A 6,414-nucleotide genomic window follows, 5' to 3' on the forward strand; every position below is an offset into this window, starting at 1 on the left:
GCTGCCTAGTATGGGGAGGGCTGGGTGCCAGAGAAGCACATCGTGGCAGGCAGCCCGGCCCATCCTTCCTCACGGCTAAAGTGACTTCCCAGCAAGACGGAGCTATAGCACGTGGCAGCTGCTGCAGGATGAAGGGCACCCTGCAGTGCCCGTCGCTGTACTGGGATTTTACTGGTAGCTGTGGATATTCCCAGAACTGGCTTTCAGAGCGACTGGTGCCCTGTGTTCCTACGACATGTGGAATCTGAAATTCCTATTCTAGGAGGGCTGGCTAAGTCATAATCCTTCAATATCTCAAGCAGATCAATTAACTGTCATGAAGGACTGGGAGGAGGAGGAGGCAGGCTCTTTATGAAACCTCTTAAAAGCATAGATCATCTCTGGCTTGTCAGTGTGCACAGGGAAGACCCCAGGAGGGCTTTTGTTGCATCTTTGGACATAATTCTTTCCCTTGCAAAATCTGTGCTGGCCAGCTGGTGATTGAACTGGCCAAGATATCTGCATTTCAAAAACACAGCATCACTATAAAGTGCCCATTGCTGCCTGCCTTTACAGAGGGAGCCGATTTTTCCCCACATGAATAACCTCTTTGCAGTCCAATAAGTGCTGCTCCCCAGGTCAGGATCAGCCCTGATACACAGGCTGTAAGGTGTTGTGGTGCTGTGGGATATTTGATCAACTGCTATGATTATAATAAAAGCTATCCCTGACAGAGCTGTAGGTAAAAATCTCTCTCGGGAGCAGCATTTCTTGCTGACTCCATACAGAGGGCTTGGCAGGATGCCCTGTGCTTTACAGATATCTTTTGCTGGAAACAGAAAAATCCTCCTCTGGGGCTGCAGAGCCAGTCCCCGAAAGCCCTTGACCCTGAACATATAATCTCCCCGGAGACCCAATGTACATGAAGAAATATAATCTTCTGAAGCATCTGCTGTCTGCGTCGTGTGAAAACATGACTGAGACCCAACTGTCACATCCCCAGGTCACTGGCTGGCTGCAGAATCCCTTAAAGGGGAAAAAACAAAAACAAACAAAAAGAAAACAACCTCTCTCACCTGATAGGAGATCTTTCTGCTGCTCTAAGCGTTACATTACCATCACTGCAGCCTGAGCAGTTCCTGTGGCATCCAACAGACATTTCACCTGCTTTTGTGCCCCAGGGAAGTAACAGATGGGAAACGGAGCTGACTTTTGTGGGGGTCCCTGTAGCAGCCTGGAAGGCGAGTCCTGCACCCGCTGGGAGCCACAGCGTGTGGAGCTGCACGGGGCAGCCCCGAGGCAGCTCTCCCAGCTGCACAGGGCCAGGGGTCGGGCTGGGCGCTTGACCAGGGCTCCTCGAGGAGACACAGGTCTGCAGGGCACAGCAGCTTTGCCATGACGGTGAAAGGGAATGAGAGGTGTCTGTTATCGCAAAAGACACACAGAAAAGTGTGCTTTTTTATTTCTTTATAGATTTCTTGAGCCTGTTGGAGGACTTGGTCTCTGCTCTGAAGGCAGAGGTACAGGGAGCAGGAGCTTGAATGCAGAACTAGCAAGGAAAGAGCATTGATGTGACTTCTTAGTTATAATTTGCTTTGCTGTTGTTTTGGTTTTCTAATATTTTTTCCCAACACTGTAAACTCCCATCCTTGACATCTGCCCTGCCCTTGCCATTACCCACCTTCACCCTACTTCTCCCTTTAATGCTGCTGTCCTCATTTCCCCTTTTGTACACATGACCCTTTCACTATGTGGGGATTAGTATCTCACGCATAAATATGTGAAATAGATATGCAGATGATCTAATTTGCTGGGTTTTGTAGGGCTGGCAAGACAGACTGGAATGGAGAGAAGGGTATGTTCTGGCAGGCCAGCTGAAGGAAAACCTCCTGTGCACAGGATGAGTAATGGGAAACAGGCATCCGGGACATCAGCACCAGCACAGCAGGGACACTCAGGGGAAGGGGCTGAGCTGGTGGGACATACAGGCCAGGCATATAAGGAAGAGCTGGTCTGATGATTACAGAATGCTTGAAGTTAATGCAGGGGAATGAGGAGCACCACTCAGCACCGGGAGGTGGGGTTGATACAGCAAGAACAATGTGTGTGAAGTTTTTCTCCTTTGGGTGTGAACAGAAGCAGCAGAGGAGGTCGATGTCCCTGCCTTCCCTGCTTGCTGTGTGTCTGCCAGGGAGAAAGGAGGAGAGTGGCTGGCAGGGAACACGAGAAGCAGAAGGGGAGCACAAGTCTCCTGTGGCCAGGGACAGCCTGCGTTGCTGGTCACTTGGCCAGGAAGAAAAGTTGTTATGTGGCACCGATTAAGTCACCAGGTCCAAACTAACACCAAAACCCTAAAATTCAACAAGTCCTTGCCAGGAGGCAGCTAGTGAGGTGGAGAGGAAGGAGAGGACAGAAGCAGTGGAAGATAAATCAGAGACGTGGGCTTTAACGGACCGAGATGGCAGCAGCCAAGGCCAGGCCTCGGGCCTGCTGTGGGGGCAACCCTGAGCTCACAGGCAGCCGTGGTGGTGGACACGGCCTGGGGGCAACTTGTGTAACTTACATAAAACCTGCAGGCACACCGCTTGTGAGGTCAAGAGCTGCTGTCTCGGCTCTTGGCCTGCTTCATGGGCATGTGGAGCTTCACCTTGGCTCTTCTCTGGATCTCAGGTGTTCAGGAAAGCGGCAGTGTGGACACATGCAGACGATCTGCGGCAGTGTTTGCAGCTAAGCAGGTTACGGCTCTTCTCTGCCTGTAAAATTCACAATGCAGTCAGCGAGTGGTACAGTGCTGAGGCCATCGGCCATGTTTGCGCATGTAAACACACACATACACTCCGTGTGCATTTATAAGAAGGATCAGCTGAAATTATGAATTATTCTGCACACATTGAAACTCAGAGATTGCCAGGAGAACCTTTTAGCTGAATTTAGCCCTGAAAGCCTATTATGTACCATTGTGTGGATGTTATAGCAAAGGCACTGGAAATTAATTGCAAACTTACTGCTGTCCTTGTGCCTGAAGGCAAGTGTGTAAAATGCTTTCTGCATTGAGCTTCCAAAGCACTGAGAACTGCAGCTGCTGTGGGCTTTAATGGATGCCACGGCTCATCAATAATCAGCCCATTTGTGTTAAATTGCCAAAGGAGGGATCCACAAAGGAAGCTTAGAGTAGCTGTGATCACAACATGGACTTGCAGTGGATTTAAGGCACAGAAAGGGACAGATTGCCAAAAGACCTGATGGAGAAGCAAGAGCAATAGGAAGAGATGTGGCATCAGATGAGGGATCTGACAACAGAAGGGGCGATGTAGATAAGCTCTGCGGTAACTGCAACAACATGAGCTGATAGAGCAGATGGTCACCTCAGTTTAGCCTCTAACATGGCTTGTTGCCCCTAGCAATATTTACCCAAAAGTACTCTGATGATGATGAGATTATGTAGCACAGAGAGGGAAATCAGTCCTATTTTGAACAACAGACCTATGCTACATGTCAGCTCTGATGGCCCCTTCACGTGCCAGCTTTGCATATGGGCAGCCTGCATGCAGGTGGCTGCTGACATCTCCAGTGAAGAGCTGAGGGACTTGTTTCAGTCACAAGCCCATGGCCTGTGGGTAGCCCACTGCTCCAGGGGCTGTCATGCACAGTTGGGAATTTAACATTTTTCCTCACACCTGGAAAAATGGTGGGCAGGCAAAATTTTAAACTTCATTTCCAGGTCCAACTAGACCACCTTGGACCTGTCAGGACATTTCCATCAGCTTCCTGACAGTTGTATTTTGGGCTCATCCTGACCTACTTCAAGGCCTGAAGTGGGAATTTATTTCACTCGTTTGTGAAAAGCACTTAGAGATCTTTCAGTGAAAATTGATAAAGGTAAATGCTGTTACTCTTATTCCCCCAAATACTAGGCAAGGAGCCATACCAAAGCAGCAGCATAGGTATGTTGCAAAGGGGGTCAGTGGCAAATTCTGCACTGGAAAGTATCCTCGGTTTGAAAGGCCAGAAATCTACAAACACTGTGCATATCTCAACTCATAATAAATATCGATAGTCTCAACTGCATATGTTTACTTCTTTTTATTAATGAGCAAACTGCTTGTATTTCCTTCTCCTTCTTCTTCATTATAGCATCAAAGCAGGACAGCATGCCACACAACGGTACAAACAAACAGCATTACCAGATACTTAAGAGTCTTTAGCTCCAAAATTGACTAGAGCATAAATACAAACTGACGTCAAGCGTTTGGGATTACCATTTAAAACTGCTATTTTCTGAGAAGCTAATGAAGGCCGTGCTCATCAGAAAATCTGGTGGCTACAAAGGGAGCGAGCAGCCTGGGCTCCAGAGGAAGGAGTCAAGGAAAAGCTCAGCTTCTGCCTGAATAAAAAACCTGCCAGAGTGCTTTACACCTGTGAGAAGTCTCAGACATGGAGAGCACAAAACAGCTGCTTCCAACCTGTCCAGGTCTTGAAGATGTCACCAGCAGGCCTTGCTCTGCCACCGTTAACCAGCAGCTCTTGCATCACCACAGTCCTTGCACGGTAGAAGCTCCTCCTGGCTGCACCGGGATTGCAGGGCATGGCACACTCAGCGTGGACTGTGGGTGTGTGGTGCTAGGGCCCCACTCCACAGCTGTGACAAGCCACCTTCCTACATTTGGTGTCTAGGGCCTCAGGTAAGTAGCTGCAACTTTAAACAAGATGCTCTCTGGTGAGATCATAAGTGGTAATGAAGCTGCTACAGTATCCCTCCCAGTCTCCCCCTCTTAACACCCTGCTTTCCCATGAAAAACATTTCCATGGGACCCCATGGAATTAAGAGTACATTTAATAAGGCAGAACACACTCCTGAGTAGGCCCTTGGGCTAACTCAGGTGCTGGAAGTGGCAGAAACACACGGCAGCACTCTGTGGGCCAAGGCTTTCTGCCTTTCAGCATGATTAACTTACCAGGATGGAGCACAGTGCTGCATGGCTTTTAGTACCTCAGCCAGTCTAACGAGCTCTCACTTGCATATCGCTAGGTGATGCACTTTTCCACAGAGATGTCGGTAGGGAATTCCTTAGAGAAAAAAGGTGAGTAGAGATCCTGAACCTCTGGTGTACCCCAGAGCAAGTCCAGGCAGTCATGCTCTGTGGGGCAAGCAGACTTCTGCATTGCCATGTGCAGCGGAGATCTCCCTGGGAAAGGGCAGCTGTGTACTTGAAGCAGCAGCGCCTTTGGACACCCACCAACCATGCAGTGTCCCCCCAGCCCCTCCCTGGACTTACTCCAGGCCACTTTTCCCCCTGGCATCTGCCAGCTGCCCAGGGACCGAGAGCACAGCAGGTACGGAGGGCACCACCTCCTCCTGTCTCTTCTCTCTTGTTGGATGATCAAAAAGCACCAGTCCAAGTCCCTAAACCCTTGATGGAGCGAACCCTTGCCATCCTGGAAATAAGCCATCATAGATGCTGCAAATTCATCATCACGCTTCTTGAGCCTGCCCTTAAAATCGAAGTTCCCTCCCCAGACCGAGCCTGACCTCTGTTAGCTTACAGCCTGGCATGGTGCTGAGCCCCCCCAGCAGGCGCAGAGGGGCTTGCCCCACTCCCCAGGCTGGAGGTGGAAGGAAGGGCCGGTCACTTCCCCACGGCAGGCTCCGGACACCCAAAGAGGCAGGAGGGAAGGCAGGTGCAAGAGGAGGTCATTTGCAAAGCAAGGACAGCTGAGGACAGCAAGGCCTCTTGAGGGGTCCCCACCTCTGTGACCCAACCTGGTGCCACAGCAGCTGGGCGAGGGGTGCATGGTGGGAACGGCTTCTGATTTAGCAGGGGATGCACCAGAAGAGAGATTTCCTTCTACAACACAGGGTGGTTGGCAGAGGGATGTGTGGGAGCTGCGGACGTGCAGAAAGGAAGAGGAAGATAAAGCAGCTTCCTTGTCTGCGGGTTCAGCTGCAGTTTGCAGGCAGAAAGACTGAAGTGAAGAACTTGGGTCCGCAAGCCTTGCCCTTGAATACAGGACACAGCGCGTGTATTCAGGGCCCAGGATAAACTAAAATAGAAAAATATGTGGTTTCGTTTCACATTTTAGCAGTAGTTCATATTTTATTCATAGTACCTAAAGAGCCAAAGTTCCTGTGAACGAAGAAATCCCCATGCTTTCTGTGCAGGTTTCAGAAAAATTAGTCAACAGCAGAATAACGCTAGTGACCTCAAGAGGACTTCAGCCACCAGCCTCTTAACTCTCCAAGTAGCTCAGGCACTCCAGTAATTCTTCATCTTTTATAGTCACAGGACTAGTCAAGCGAAACGTTGATTGGATTATTTGGCTTTAATTACAAAATGCATTCAGACCAAAGGCATAGTAATACCTGGTACATATGTACACATTTCTCTCAGTTATAACACCCAAGACCAACATGCAGTCTCGTCCTGCTTTGAATCA

General features: G+C 49.6%; 1 protein-coding gene across 13 annotated transcripts in view; it reads right to left on the bottom strand.

The window, feature by feature from the left end:
- The window catches only part of RAD51B (RAD51 paralog B), a 474,920-nt gene that overhangs the window by 434,426 nt on the left and 34,080 nt on the right, over positions 1 to 6,414 (bottom strand). For 2 of the 13 annotated variants that reach the window (XM_072038852.1, XM_072038853.1), the window contains exon 2: positions 2,543 to 2,732. The exons of the other annotated variants lie outside the window; for them this stretch is intronic. The gene's annotated coding sequence lies outside the window, so the exon portion shown is untranslated. The remainder of the gene's footprint in view (positions 1 to 2,542; positions 2,733 to 6,414) is intronic. 13 annotated transcript variants of the gene reach the window in all.

The sequence above is a fragment of the Anas platyrhynchos genome, chromosome 5 (assembly GCF_047663525.1).
Source record: "Anas platyrhynchos isolate ZD024472 breed Pekin duck chromosome 5, IASCAAS_PekinDuck_T2T, whole genome shotgun sequence".
Taxonomy (NCBI): domain Eukaryota; kingdom Metazoa; phylum Chordata; class Aves; order Anseriformes; family Anatidae; genus Anas; species Anas platyrhynchos.